The following is a 16,529-nucleotide window of genomic DNA, read 5'->3' on the forward strand; positions in this document are numbered from 1 at the left end:
GTCGTTATCTCTTTACGCTTCCGCTGGCAAATCTTTCTCCAGAGATGCGTGCCAGTCATGCGATGTCTCCGCCTGGAAAAGCAAATAAAAATCGTCCTTATGAAATTGCCATTCGGTTGGAACTTGTAGACATCGTTCAGGAGACAAGCTTTTATTAACTCTTGTCTCCGACTTTCCAATTTTCCGGATAAACGATTAGAGCGTTATTTAAGCGGGAAATAATATATTTTGTATTATATTGTTTTATATTGTATTATATATTTTTTTAAATTGGTGTGAACATAGAGGAACCATTTTTTAAATATACTAAGTACAGACTATACCGGGTGCGTCTCAAAAGTGGCTCACCCCTATAAGTTTTTTATTTTTTTATTTAAAAAAACGAGATTTGGTAAGTTAGTTTATGACATAAATTAGGATTGATTCAATTCAATTATTTTTTGAAAATGACTACAACTTTTGATTTTTAAATCGCACCCTCCGTTATTTTTTACTTTATTTGATAGAAAATGACATTCTGAATAGAATACTATATCATATGTCAACTTTTGACATTCTTGCTTAATAAAAAAATATTGAAGCGTGGTATTCCCAAACGGTCCAAGTGCCAAAATTCTACTTGCGAGAAAATTAAGAAAAACGAATATATTTAGACTTAGAACAATGTCAAGTGAAGCCAAAAAATTGCGTAAATTTATTTATTAAAGCGACAGTTTTATAAAGTAAATAAGAATTTTAGTAAAGAAAAAACAAAATTTCTAGAAGGTACCATGACGATCTTGGGCTTCAGTGTAAAAGGGTCTATGTGCAACCAGCAATACCGTTTAAAAGTCTAGTCTGCATATCCTTGAATGACCTTTTTGATTATGTCCGCATAAAATGAGATAAAAACAACTGGGGTATATTACCACAATGTATTTAAGGTCGCTCGTGGAACAAAATCACATGAAGCTGATTTTTGGTTAATATCTAGTTTTGGTCATCCCGATTAACATACAAAAAGTTCCCACCCCTGCGAGGGTGCAAACCACCCCAAAAACACCCCCAAGTATACATTTTTTTAGTTTTCGCCCATTATCTCGAATATGGTTGATTTTTTTCGAAAAAATACGAGACATTAAAATTAAAGCCAATAAAATTATCTACAAATTGATGTATATAAGTGTTTACACAGTGGCGTACAGCAAACATTTAAAGTTGACAAAGTCCATTTTTTTGTACATTTTTTAAAGTTTTCGTTATTTATTACAAAAATGGTTGATTTGAGAAAAAAATACTACATAACAATATAGAATCCAGTAAAAATACCTACAAAATGATGTGTATAAGTACATATTTAAGTTAACACAGTGGCGTACACTAAAGGTCTTTATGTTGGTGTTAATATTTTCCATCGTGTAGCGTAAAATTAATAGGTACCTTATTTAAACAAAGTCTTCTTCGTGGTCATCCTCGTTTTCATCAGTCTGCTTAGAGACGAGAACATTGCTACAGGACTGTCCTTGGTATTGCCAACAGGGATTGGAGCAATCTAATCCAGCTTTTCTGCAACTGCGCAGTTTTCCACAACCTGTCCTACAGTTGCAGAACAACAATTTTAAAATAAGATCTTGGGCAATGGGCTTATTAACAGTTATTGGTACCAAAAGCCCTGTTTTTTTCATCCCCAAGAGGTATATAGCATCCAATTCAATCCCCAACCATGCCTGAATTTGGTGATACACCTGCAAACTGTGATTGGATGCAGCGTCGGATGTTGGCGGCAGAGATGTCAAGACGAAGGTCGAGTTGAGGCTTTGTCGCGCAGTATTGTTGTTGAATTTTACGAACCGTAGTTGATCTAATGTTTTTATTGATTTATCGGCTCCATATAAAATTAAAAGAAATTCTTCTCCTACAGAAATTAATTCACTTTTGTTGGCATTTGGCGTTAAAAAACTGCTACTTTCCTTTGTAATTCCGGATTTTTTCTAAAAGCTTATGTGTTGACAACTTTCCCTTTTTATAAATTGCCGAAGTTGTGTTACATCCAGAAATGGCATGGCAAAGTAGGATAGAGGTTGTAAGGACACCTATCTGGTTCTGCAGGGAACCTATGCTTTTATTAAGTTTTGTAGTTTGGCCAGGTCTTAACATAAAGATGTTGTCGGATTTTGTTTTAAATAGTAGTAAAACCATTAAATTAGTGTCTTCTCCAACCAATGTTACTCGAATTTCTGATTTTCCTAATTCTAAAACTTTGTCCACTCTAAGTATATCTGCATCACCTGAATTATTTGAACACCAGCGTCTTTAAGTTTTGACTCAGTTGTTTAATAAATAACGACTTATTGTTCTTATTCGAAAAAAAAATGTGATTGGTTGATGGTTGCCATAGTGTCTTCTGAAAATTGGATGTCAGCACAAGTATTTTTTTCATACCGACCATAAAAACGGAAAGTTGTCAACCTTTAGAAAAAAATCCAGAGTTACAAAGGAAAGTAGCAGTTTTTTTAACGCCATATGCCAACAAAAGTGAATTAATTTCTGTAGGAGAAGAATTTCTTTTCTTATATGAAGCCGGTAAATCAATAAAAACATTAGATCAACTCCGGCTCGTAAAATTCAACAATACTGCACAACAAAGCCTCAACTCGGACTTCTCCCCTTGGCATCTCTGCCGCCAACATCCGACACTGCATCCAAGCACAGTTTGCGGGTGTATCACCAAATTCAGGCATGGTTGGGGATTGAATTGGATGCTACCTCTTGGGGATGGAAAAAACAGGGCTTTTGGTGCCAACAACTGTTAATAAGCCCATTGCCCCAGATTTTATTTTAAAATTAGTGTTCTACAACTGTAGGACAAGTTGTGGAAAACTGTGCAGTTGCAGAAAAGCTGGATTACATTGCTCCAATCTCTGTTGGTAATGCCAAGGACAGTCCTCTAGCAATGTTCTCTTCTCTAAGCAGACTGATAAAAACGAGGATGACCACGAAGAAGACTTTGTTTAAATAAGGTACCTATTAATTTTACGCTACACGATGGAAAATATTAACACCAACATAAAGACCTTTAGTGTACGCCACTGTGTTAATTTAAATATATACTTATATACATCATTTTGTAGGTATTTTTACTGGATTCCATTTTGTTATGTAGTATTTTTTTCTTAAATCAACCATTTTTTAAATAAATAACGAAAACTTTAAAAAATGTACAAAAAAATGGACTTTATCGATTTTAAACGTTTGCTGCACGCCACTGTGTAAAAATATAGACTTATATACACCAGTTTGTAGATAATCTTATTGGCTTTAATTTTAATATCTAGTCTTTTTTTGAAAAAATCAACCATATTCGAGATAATGGGCGAAAACTAAAAAAATGTACCTTTGGGGGTGGTTTTTGGGTGGTTTGCACCCTCGCAGGGGTGGGGACTTTTTGTATGTTAATCGGAGCGACCAAAGCTAGATATTAACCAAAAATCAGCTTCATGTGATTTTGTTCCACGAGCACCATAGGATCGAAAATAACGGCCCTGGAGTATATGTATAGTCCAACATGTCTTGCATTTTCTTTGCCTTTTCTTTTGATATGCGGCTTTTGCATTTAAGTAATGGTACTAGAGGGACCATTTTACGAAAAAAAAAATCGGTCGTCGGTTGAGTTAGAAAATATTTATACCAAAATTTATTTAGGGGTGGGGGTAGTTTTCATCCTCCCTCTGCTCTATCTTGATATTTGTGGAAGTCAAATATTGAAGCACTTAGCAAAACATAAACACCAAAAATCTCATTCAAGTCGGAATAACGGTTCTTAAAGTATTTGAAAAAATGTGTTTATTTTTTCAAAATTTCATACCATCTGGCGGACAAACGAAATACTCTTATATAGAGATAAATTTATTATTAGTGTCCAATAGTACAAACACGTAGTAGTTCTATATGCACGGAATATTTGGACACCCTGTATTTGTTAGGAAAATCGCGTAATGATACAAAGGTAAAAGCTAATGTAAGTTTAAAATTATTCTGTACTGCATTTTACCTATCAATATCCAATTCAAATGTCAATATTCCATGGATATATTGATAATTGGTCTAAATTATAAAAAATGTATTTTCTACGAAAATTTGAAGAGATGAGTAAAAAATGTTATGATACAATTTCATAGACAATTAAGTTGTACATCTGATTCTCGTAAAATATATAGGATGTTCCATTTAAATTAAACGAGTTACTGCAGTTTCACAAAATTGAAAATATTTCAAAAACGGTAAGGTTTAGTGTGACAACCATCAAAATTACCTTATTTCAATCGCAGAATCTAAAAATAGAATAATATACAGGGTATTCCTTATAAAAAATTACAACTATAATATTTTTTAGTTATTTGAGACATACTGTATCCTTGAAAAAATAAATTGTAGCTCTAATAGTCCTTAAACGAACCCAAAACTTACAATTTGTAAAAATCTAATCGTTTAGCTACAATACTCTGTGTCGTATGTGGTGAATAACACTGTATAATTATGATATAAACAATTAATTTTAATATGAAACTCGATACCTACACAGTTATTTATTTTATAGACTTACATAGCTAATTGATTTTATTCCATAACTTCATTTAATTAAAATAATTTTATATTCCTGATAGAAAATTGGTAAGTAAAATAAATGTTACAACTAAAATATAAACTTAAATTAAGTTTTTAGTAATTCCCCCCCTTTTTCGGGTTCTAAAACAATTTTATGTCTATAAATTAATAGTTTTTAAAATATAATAATAAATATCAATATTGCTACAAAATAATATAGACCCAGTATAAACATTCTAAAGCACTGCTTTGGAATTTCTTTTAAGCTGAATAATAATAAATTCAAAACTATATTTTTATTAATAAATTGATAGGCGAAATAAAATTAACTTCTTATTAATTTAAAGAAGCAGTGTAAAATTAAACCAAATAAATTGTATTCTAAAATTAACACTTACCTCATCAACTACTAACAATTTCTTACATTTTTTTTGAAAAATGTCTTTTTCTAACAAAAATTAAAAAAAAAGCAAAGAAAAATAAACCAAAACAAACGGGACGAAAATATCTGAAACACGAACAAGACTTTGTTTTTCTTTGATTTTATTTTATACGCTGATCCTTCGAGCGTCGCGTTCGGCGGCGTCTGGAGCGTCGGGACGCCGTGGGAAGTGCGATCGATGACGTCACCGGGCGTCTGGACACGTTGCCGAGTCCCGACTGGCGCTTCGAACCAAGTTCACCAGGCGTAGGGCACGGTTTGGGCAGGTCATGCGCCCAAAAAAGGTTACATTTCCCGTCCATACCGATTAAAGACTAGCCTGAAGAATGCCGGGTTCAATATTTGATGTAATAAGACAATTTTGGAAATATAGAGTCTCTAAAAATTTAGTTATATTTAACTTAAGCGTTCATTTCACTAGTCCGAAAAAGTAGAAAAAAAAGCGTTCGGCATTTAACGTTTTATGTAAAACCGGCTAGGTATTTTTACACAAATGAAGAAGGAAATTAAAGATAAAGGATTTTACTATATCCGTATTATAGCACATTTTTAGACAACTTCTTTATTTTTAAGATTTTGATGGTGAAACATCAACAAAATATTCCTTATGTTTGGAATACATTTTCTCAAAAATAAAGCCATAATTTAAAATTCCGTTACAATACGGAAATAGATTGAAGTTTTGTGATTACAGTGATATATAATTTATCTAGTTTTGTAACAAATTGCTCGCTATTTTATGGCAAATGCTGATGCTCTGCAAACCTTAATCAAGCCTTAATGAAAGCACGTGTGTTTGGACTTTTAGGTGTGGTTTAACACGATAGAATCGGGCTAAGCCTTAGGCAGATTTCTGAAATATAATATATATTTCCATCGGCCACACACCTGCTTTACTCGACCCCTGAGAGCGATCCCAAAGTACAGCGTAATAGAGTTCTCTTAACCAAGTTTCGTTAGTTGGGCATAATACGGGTGAGTCTTAAATAAGTGCAAATATAATTAGGGCTGGAATATTTCGACCCCAGGAACTTGTCTATAAGGGTTTTTTTCGCAACAAAAAATGTTAAAAATCATGCATTTTCTTTTAAATGTTCCTGTATATTTTAGAAAACTTTTTAATACTGACTGTTCACCGCAAATTTTCCCACATTATCGTTTCTTAATCTCTTCTATAGACCAGATCACTTCGGGAATAATAGACGACTTTTTTAAATTTCATAATCTCTGATATTACCACGGTTACGGCTCTACTCTATGGTTACGGCACTGAAAGGGATGATGCAAATACAGAAAAAATTTGGTGGCTTCCAAAATTTTTAAATAATAAATCAATTTTTTTTTTAATTTTCAAACTTGAATAACTCGGTTATTTTGGACTTCTGAATATAAAAATGTGAAATTGAATGGAGTGCAAAATGATACATTTACCAAATTTTCTATAATCATTTCTCTATAACAGAACCCCCCCAAGCAGCATTTGGACGTCGGGACAACGTTGTGTCACGCGATCAAACGTCGGGGCGCAACGTCGGCACAACCTCGTGCCAACCCTAGTCTGCACTAGTTTGGAGAATAATTTTTGGGTCGAAACGACGTTGGATACCGACGTTGGCTAGAAGCCTAATTTAGTACAAACTGCAACGTTGTTTAAAATCCTAATTCACAGAAATACAAAACTAATATGGCGTCTAAGTCGCGTTTTATCCTAAATTGGGATAATTATAGTAAAAATATTATTTTTATGATTTAGTTAGAGACATATGTCAGATGGCAGTGAAGGAAAATAAAACTTTTTTTTGACTTTTCTAAATTTCATAATCTCTGATATTACCACGGTTACGGCTCTACTCTATGGTTACGGCACTGAAAGGGATGATGCAAATACAGAAAAAATTTGGTGGCTTCCAAAATTTTTAAATAATAAATCTATTTTTTTTTAATTTTCAAACTTGAATAACTCGGTTATTTTGAACTCATTTCAAAAAGGGCAAAGAGAAAATATATTTCTTTTATTGAGATCTCCCAAGTAGCAAAATTACGTTGTTCAAAGTAATCACAACGTCGCCAGGAGCAACCCAACGTTGCCGGACAACGTCGAAGCGACGTCTAAGCGACCCATATTTGCACCAAAATGGTGGATGTTTTTAGGGTCGCTACAACGTCGCCAACGTTGGCGACGTTGTTTGAGGCGACGTAGTACGTCTTGTGCTAAAAGTTGTTTTTCATGCCGATTCGCGATATTTTGGGGTTAGAGTTAAAAATATTAGTCGTCAAATATTACTATATTCAACCATGGGGAAACCAAAATGAATGATGTATGTATTAGAAATGGAATATATTATGCTCCATTAAGAAATAACTAGGTGAATTTAACTTCGCCAAATCTGCAAAGTTTTGAGATGTCGGCAATTGAAATTCATCAATGAAGATTAGTTTACTGTTGAAAGTGACCATGATACTTCGAAATATGGCGAAACCCCTTTATTATTTCCTAGTTTTAATTTTAAAATTATAGTTTACTTGGTTAACCTAATTTTTTTTTGTTTAAATTTGAGACAAATATACGAAATCTATCAGGAAAATTAGCTTACAACCCTAACAGATACAGTTTTTTAACGAAATTCGCAGTATTTTGTGGTTTCTGATATTTTATTCGATTCGTCCACAGCGCATGAAAAGATAAATCGTATTAAAATGGCGGAGTTGCCTAAGGCAACCTTTAAAAAACCAATATAGTGCATAAGGTGCGGTAACCGACCTTTAGGTCACCTATGCCAACCTTTTGTTCAGAAATTGACACCTGCTTTGACGAAATAGGGCCTCTGAACCCTACCGACATCTAGGAGGTAAATAACAAAATTCCTTCTTACAGTGCTCTTTTTTACCAAGGAAAAATAAAATAAAGAAGAAAGCTGGGTCATCTTTTGGTAGTGGTGGTCACATACTCTTTTATAAGATCGCTGACATTAGATCAGTATTTCTATTTATTTATTGTTAAAAAAGCCGTACAGGAAGTATTCTTGATCTTACCACTCCACGTGCATCAATCGGCAGCCCTTTTATACCACAAGATAATAATCCTTTTAAAAGCTAGTTTACAGCTGAATCGGATATATTATTTTGTACAGTCCACTGACTTAAAAATGTTTTTATTTTTTGGTCGAAAGGACGTCAGGATGAATTTCAGTTGACTGCTCTTCTGGAGAATCATTATTCATGGAGAATCATTAGTATTCCTCTGTTGTATGGACTTCAAGTGTACTGTTATTTATTTCTATAGTATCCATTGATGATAAGCTACCACTAGTAGCACATTGCGAGGATGTGGATGACGAACGTAAACTCGTTATTTCCACTTCATTTTTCGGACACTGACTTGCTCGCTGACTTTCTTCTAAATACTTTTTCCTTTTTCTATAAAAAGTTGTAGAGTATTTATATACTGTTTTCCTATACATCTTCTTTTCGCTTTACACAGTAAGTACCACTGAAAAAATACCTAACCAATTGCTCTGTGACAGTACAGTACAGAATTTTTTGAGGTTAGGTGTAGATAGTTCCGCTTCCACAACAAAAATCGATATCGTCGCGCTCGTCGCCGTAATCCAACATAGTAATTGGTTATAATTTTGAAGTTGCTTTGGGTCGTTTAATGAAACGTTGTATTACGTTGTAGTTAGTATGTACTTACACTCGTAATTTAAAAGTACGTTGCACAACGTTGTACTACTTTGTTATTCTGTAGTACAATAAACTGCCTTCTGGCGACGTAATGACAACGGTATAAAACCCCAAAATATACAACTGTTTAAGTGCAACGTCGTAGCGACGTTTTGGCTACGTAATTTGAGGTTTGGGTATACATAGGGCAGGGAAAAGTACCAATTTCAACGTTGTGCGTAGTCAAAACTAGTCGGAAGTCGGAATTTTGTTACTTGGGCTATCAATCCTGAAAATATTTGCACTTATCTAAGACCCACCCTGTAAAGCTACAGTCTATTGGCGACCTGAACATATGGCAATCCCATGTAAGAGTGTGAGATATATCTTTAGTCTTTTTTGTCTTTGAGAGACTATCCTTTGTCTGGGTTTAGAAAGAAGACATTCTTTATATCAAAACTACATAGGCCAATTGAAACAACCAAAAGATGAATATCCCCCCTTATTGTGACGTAATTATTTAATGGGGTCAACGTAAGTGCTTTTCGCAAAAGACATCGGCATCGTCCTCAGCCTGATGAGCTCAACTGGGTGTTGAGCCCAAACAGTTCTTCAGAGAAAAAAACTTATATAATAAAAATTATAAGAAATGGTATGTGCTTTAATTTTGATTAGAAATATTACGAAAAGTTGATATTTTTAAAGTTATAAACAAAAAACTGCAAAACATATTTTTGCATTTTTTTTCCATGTTTCGTCACGAAATTTTGTTAGCAGAGCTCAAAAACGTATTGAGGAATCATTCAACTTTGTTTTTTAAACAATCTTTAGCGCTTTCACCTTAAACGTCGATCAGGTTTTTCTGGACACTGGCAGTTGCTAGTGTACGGTGCTAGTATAACGTGAAAAAAATATGCCCCACGTTGGGCGCCAAAAATATGCCCCACGTTGGGCACCAAATAAATATGTGTCTTAAGTTTTTTTCTAAACGTTGTAAGGTTAGTAAAAACATTTAAAATAAAGTAACAATAACAGGCTTACTATTTCCACAAATGTCCATACACCATGGATATTACTAAAATCGCAGTGAGACTTTTAAATGTTGATATTTTTATTATCAAAATTTATATGCAATAATATTCGTTATTAACGATTACTTGTGCGGCAAAAATTCGTGATGGAAAATCCAGCAATACTGCGCCAAAAAAAATGTATCAATCCGCTTATTAACTTTTTTAACATGTTTGATTTTTGTAATGGAACAGCTCTATCAATATTTTACTGGCTTAACAAACTATAATTGCTTCACCTTCTAAGCACCCTCCTTCTTGGCGTTTTCTCGCTATAAATTTATTTCCTTTTATCTTATTGGAACCTTCATATTACTTAATTTGTAAATCGTTTATGTACGTTTTAAGTATATTTGACATGTGTTTTAGTGAGAATAAATATAGCCATCCAAGTTCAAATACAGTTTCCCTTATCTTCATCAATATTAGAGCAGTCACTGCACAATTCGATTAACTTATGAAAAATCTGAAATTTAATTATAAAATCGCTTAGTATATTTATTAATTATTTTAATATTTTTTCAAACATCAGAGGTTTTTTTTAATGTTTGGACAAATGTTATAAATATAAAAAGTTATAAATATACCAAGTGGTTTTACACTTAAATTTAAGATTTTTAATGTTGACTATTCAATACTTTCTCAGTAGGTATTGTTACCTTTGTTTAATACGATTTTTCAAACTCTGTTATTTTACCTGTATCATTTTCTTTCCCACACACTCCAAAACGTAAAGGATTTTATTCTTGTCAGCTAGAAAATTGTTTTTCGGATTTAGCATACAAGACACAACAACAAAGGCGCTTGCAAAAATCCTCTCTAGGACGCGGCGAGCTCACTTTATATTATTTTCGTTTATTCAAATTGGGAAACTGGCGAAAAATGAACGATTTTTGGAAGTGGCAATGGGTAGAAATAGTTCTTAAAATTCTAACTTATTATTAGGTCTGTTTTTATTATATTAATTTCTCGAACGGGACCTTAAAGTTAAAATTTCACCGAAACAGTAATAATATTTCAAATCGTATGATCCTGATATTTATAAGTCAAAGCTTATATCAGGCAATGGTTATCATCGGATTATTACTTGTTTGCGTTGCCATAGAAATGCGCAATTAGTGAGAAGTTTAATGTCAAACATATTTCGGTTGTTCCTTGTTTGAAATATTGCTCATTAATTAGTTGATTAATTCGTGACGATAATTTCTGATGCCGAATGCTTCATTAAATGTTTGTTTAACAGTTTTGATACGATACAGGAAATTATGTACAGGGTGGGTCAAATTCGATGCTTTTAAATGGAAACACCCTTTTCTATAGGAGATAGACAAAAACTAATATCGGTGTCTGGAGCTCAATTTTTATCAAAAACATGATTGTGAAAACCGCATATCGATATCTGTTACTGTTTCGGAGTTACGGCAGAGTACGTAGATCACCGAGTAGCGACAGACACCGTCGGCTCTTTTGATGTGGTGGGACCAAATTTTCTTTCTCTCTCTTATCACGTGCTTGACAGATAAACAACGTATTTAACTGCTCAACTTATGAAGTGGTCCTATAAACGTGGTATACACTGCTCACCATTTGAAGTGGAATTAAATATTTATAATATTTAGAGATAAATGATATAATATGAATCTCATTGAAAAAGATTGAAAAGAAACCTTGTGGTTGCTATTTAAAATGCAAAACAAGTTTTTTGTGCTTTTACCTAATATCGATTTTTATCTTTTTTTGTCAGTTTATTTTTTACCTATTTTACATAAAATAATTTGTATAAAACTTAGTAATAAAAAAAATGGAATTGATGCAAAAAAGAATTTAAAAAGTACAATATGTAAAATTATATGGGGAATGTCATCGATGTTCATTTCCAAGCCAACTGGACGCTGTTTTTTTTCGATCATACAGTATTACCTGGTATTACATTTTACCCGGTTGACTCGGTCCAAGTACGCTTGGATCGTGTCAACAGGGCTTTACTAAAGATATCTAGAATACTAATTTATAAGGATGCTGGAAAGAAAAAAAAAACAAATGTTTCGATTTATAACTTTTTTAATTATACATGCATTAAGTTTCTTAATTTACGTACATTTTTTTTGGTTTTATTAAATTTAAAATCTCTATTTCTAAATTTTAAAGTATAAAATATTTTACACCTAATAAATAATTTTAAAAGAAATGATTTTGGAAAGTCTTTACAGGGGTGATCAAATTCAATATTTTTGAATATATTTAAAAGCGAATTTGAAATTTGATCACCTATCATTTTTTTTTCAAATTCGCTATCAAAAATCAAAACGAAATACTAAGATGAACACTTTTTAAAAACACAAACGCACAAGGATCACACGGGACACGTCGACTGACTAACTCACAAGGAGGTCCGACTAAAAATGAAGCGTACTTGACACTGGCAACAGAGTACCTAGATCCGTTGCCTGAGGCATACTTGAAATAAAGTATATAGAGATATTGGATAAATGGCAACAGTGGCAACGTCGCCTCTTCATATGACAGATAAACAACTTATTTCGCGCAGCCGCAAAGAAAATTGAAAACGGGACTGTCGCTACTCGGTGGTTTAAGTACTCTGGTTACGGGGTGTTTTTCAAAAATATGCATTTTTAACAAATCGCTGTAACTTTTTTGCTATGGGAAATTTTGTATTTTTATGAAAACATTTTCAAAGCACCTTTTTACGTAGAATTATGGTTTAAGTATAATTTTTCTTAAATTAATAAGTTAAGAATTATCAACAGAAAATTTGATTTTTTATATGGGACACCCTGTATATTTTTAATTTATTGAATAGAATTATTAGTAATTTAAAATTACCTTTCCAAAAATATAACACACTTGATATTTTGCTCGATTCCTCTTCGAGATATAGAGTATATAAAAATTCGCCCGCTTTAAATAAGTAGGCTTTGAACGGCACCGGCTGTAATGCAAACAAATTTTAGCTGTGAGAATCAATTAAAACGAAAATAATATTTGCTATGAGAGATGCAGAATTTTATAACAATTTAAAATAGATTTAACCAACATCAACACATTTAAACTATATCTAATAACAATAAAAATAAATAGCAAACCAAGACATGAGATTTTGTTACAGGTGTTCGACATATCGACCGTCTTCTGTTATGGACAGACGGGGCAGTTTTTGAACATTTCTCGGGAATTCATTAACTCAGTGGGGGTGAAAGATGCCCTCTCATAACTGCTAAGTATTTCTAATTCTTGTCTAGATTATACGGAAGAATAAGAAACCTTTATTCTTACGCAAATATAGCCATAGGATTAGATCCATGGGCACTAAGTCAGGCGGCCTTGACGGCCAACGGCTGGGATCTTGGTTAGCTATTCAGTTATTCCTGAAATTGGCTGCAAAAATTTGCTGATAACTTCAGCGTTCAGAGGTGATGCGTCGTCTTGCTGGAAAAGTATGTTTTCCAGTTCCATTAAGGGCATATCATCAATAATGGGTCCAAAGCCTACTAGTTAAAAGTGGCGAACTTTTAAAAATTCTGTATTTCGAAGGGGATTATAACAAAATATCAAGTGTGCTATATTTTTGGAAAGGTAATTTTAAGTTCTTTTCAGTTAATTAAAAATATAGAGGGTGTCCCAAATAAAAAATCAATTTTTCTGTTGATAACTCTTAAATTATTAGTTAAAAAAAAATAAACTTAAACCATTAAATTCTACGTAAAAAAGTGCTTTGGAAATGTTTTCATAGAAATACAAAATTTTCCATAGTAAAAAAGTTACAGCGATTTGTTAAAAATGCACATTTTTGAAAAACACCCCGTAACTCCGAAACGGTAACAGATATTGATGTGCGGTTTTTACCATCATGTTTTTAATGAAAATTGAGCTCCAGACACCGATATTAGTTTTCGTCTATCTCCTATAGAAAAGGGTGTTTCCATTAAAAAGCGTCGAATTTGACCCACCCTGTACCTAGTTTTAACATGCCCAGTTCAGACATAAACTTATATATTTTTTGGTAAATAATCTTTCTTCGACATGAGTGGTCCAAAAAGGCATATTATCCACGAATAAAAAACAAATGTGTTCATCTGAAGATGGAATGGCTTTTCGATATAAGATATGCCAATAACATCCTAAATGGCTATCCAAAGAATCAGAAAACTTTAGAAATAGACAGAATAGTCCATTTGATGTACTATCAAACTTAGATTCAAATAAGAAACGACTCGTATGACTTGTTTTGTAAAATTGCTCGAGATTTTATTTTTGGAGAACGTTCCTCAAGAATAACCGAGAATAAGCGAGCAAAAACGAGCAAAAGTCGAGAACTAGTCATAAATACAAAGAAGAGAGTTTTGAAAGTAAATATGTTCTTATTAATGTAAAGTAAAATGATAATTTTCAGAATATTAAGAATAAAAAAGAAAGTCATTTGAGAACAAATAAGTTAAAACGCACATTTTCTTATATCGGGTCCGTCTCAAAAGTGGCTCACCTATAACTTTTTTATTTTTTCAGATAAAAAAAATGAAATTTGGTACTATATTAGACTTTCGTCCCGTATCTATAATAGAGGATATAGTATATGACACAAATTAGGATTGATTGACGTATCCAGTTGTTTTTGGTCACTTCCTGTTTCACCGGAAGTGACTACAACTACTACTCGTTTTCTTTTACTTTATTCGATAGAAAATTACACTGAATAGAATGAGATATATGTCAACTTTTGACATTTTCTCATATGGTTTATTTGAAATTGTAACATGCGGTTCATAACGACAAATTGACTCGAAATACCAAGTGTGTGGTACCAAATTATCCGTAAAAAATACTTTTGCCAAATATGCTAATGAGCCATCCTCGTTCTATTTGTAAAAATTCATCTTTTAATCGGCCAGGACAAGACACGAAAGACATTAGACGATCAAATCTATTTTGACAAGGTTCCTTGATGAAAATTTAATGTTTTTATCACAGCCATGGCACAAAAGTCGACATAAATATAATGAAAAAGTTCATTAATATAATGAATTAAATAATTAATTTTGAGCCGATGAACGATTTCATTGGCACAATGAAAAGTAATTCATTAACTCTATGAACTTTAAGTTCATTAATTTGAAGAACACATTCATTGGTACAATGAACAGATTTTATTAATACAATGAAATAATTTCATGACCTATTTAGTTATACATTTAAAAGTCGACACTATTAGTTACTCTTGTTACACCGTATAATCGATGATGAAGATCGCTGTTATTGATATGAAATGTCATTGATAGTCATTTCCCAGCCAACTACCTGATATAATTCTACTATAAATAGATTTTCATTTGAACAAGCCCTTAGCTACAAAGGTAACAAAATTACTAATGGTGCCGACTTACTTACGAGGATAGTAAATTTTTCCATTAGGGATTATTAATAAAAAAACAAGTGCAATAAACTAATAATAATTTATTAAACTCGATATAGCATATACAAATTAAACATTAAAAAAATCGAATCGACAAAGAGAATAGTAATGTTATTATTAATTTTAGGGTAAACTATAATAAGAAAATTAATTTACCAGTCGATATCCTGAGGGATTTCTATAAAAAGACCATTTCTTCATTATATTAGCTGTATCCTTAGACTTGATAACGTCTAGACGAATTTGCAACAGGCTTTCCAAGTCGCATCAAGTGGGTCCGATGTTAAATTGTCGAATTTGAGGGATTGAAGGCAGGTCTCAACATCTTCTTCCGGTTCTAAAAGACGTATATCAAAATAATTAAAATTCCAAATATTAAAAGAACATTCGAATTTACCATAATCAGTTCCATGCCTCGACTTGTTACTATGTTTTTCTTCTTTTTGTTTTTTATCTTCTGAAACATATTTGGAAACCGCTGTTTTAATGAATACTCACACCAGAGATCTCACACAGCGGAATTTGATTTGACAACACAACAAATTAACTACAATACGATTGAACTTTAATTTAAAATATTGAAGAGATCACTTACCGCTCTAATGAAACTAAAGCCTCACTGAATAACTCAATCACACAGACGTTATTAAAGTACCAAAGTAACCGATCAACATGGCGGACATTTAAGCCCTAATATTTTATTCATGATATTAATAACCGCGTACATTAATATAATGAATATGTGTTTATTAAAGTTTCAGCACTAAAATAAAGAACGCGTTCATTGGGACAATGAACGCGTTCATTATATTAATGAAAATCTTACATTAATTTAATAACCAGATTTTCATTATATTGATGAAATTAGGTTCATAGTATTAATAAATCGGACCTCGATCTATGATTACCAAATCATTATATTAATGAAAAAAATCATTGTCCCAATGAAACAACAGTTAATAATCAATGTTCATTAATATTATGAAAACTATTTTTTTCAGTGCACTCTAGATTGAAATTTAAAATACAATTTTTTTAAAGCGAGAATTCAAAAATTGACATATGATATGTCATTCTATTCAGAGTGTCATTTGCTATCGAATAAAGTAAAAAAATACTAAGGTGCCATTTAAAAATTAAAAATTGTAGTGACCAAAAACAATTGAATACGTCAATCAATCGAAATACCAAGTCATTCAAAAGTGTGTGAGAGTCATCCAAGTTTGTATTAAAAGCCAACATATATTTGCATTTTAATACATACAAACTCTAAAACTACATAAAATTCACTGAAATTATTGTAGCGTTATCGAAGCTCGCTCTTTTAGCACCTGCATTAAAG

The 16,529-nt window shown here is 32.4% G+C and overlaps 1 protein-coding gene across 1 annotated transcript in view; it reads right to left on the reverse strand.

Annotated features, from left to right (window-relative positions):
* The window catches only part of LOC115884569, a 158,740-nt gene extending 153,687 nt beyond the window's left edge, over nucleotides 1-5,053 (reverse strand). Inside the window, exon 1 of the mRNA XM_030903189.1 lies at nucleotides 4,983-5,053. The gene's annotated coding sequence lies outside the window, so the exon portion shown is untranslated. The remainder of the gene's footprint in view (nucleotides 1-4,982) is intronic.
* Between the last annotated feature and the right edge of the window lie 11,476 nt (nucleotides 5,054-16,529).

The sequence above is a fragment of the Sitophilus oryzae genome, unplaced genomic scaffold (assembly GCF_002938485.1).
Source record: "Sitophilus oryzae breed Bouriz unplaced genomic scaffold, Soryzae_2.0 scaffold_302_pilon_pilon, whole genome shotgun sequence".
In the NCBI taxonomy this organism is placed as follows: Eukaryota; Metazoa; Arthropoda; class Insecta; order Coleoptera; family Curculionidae; genus Sitophilus; species Sitophilus oryzae.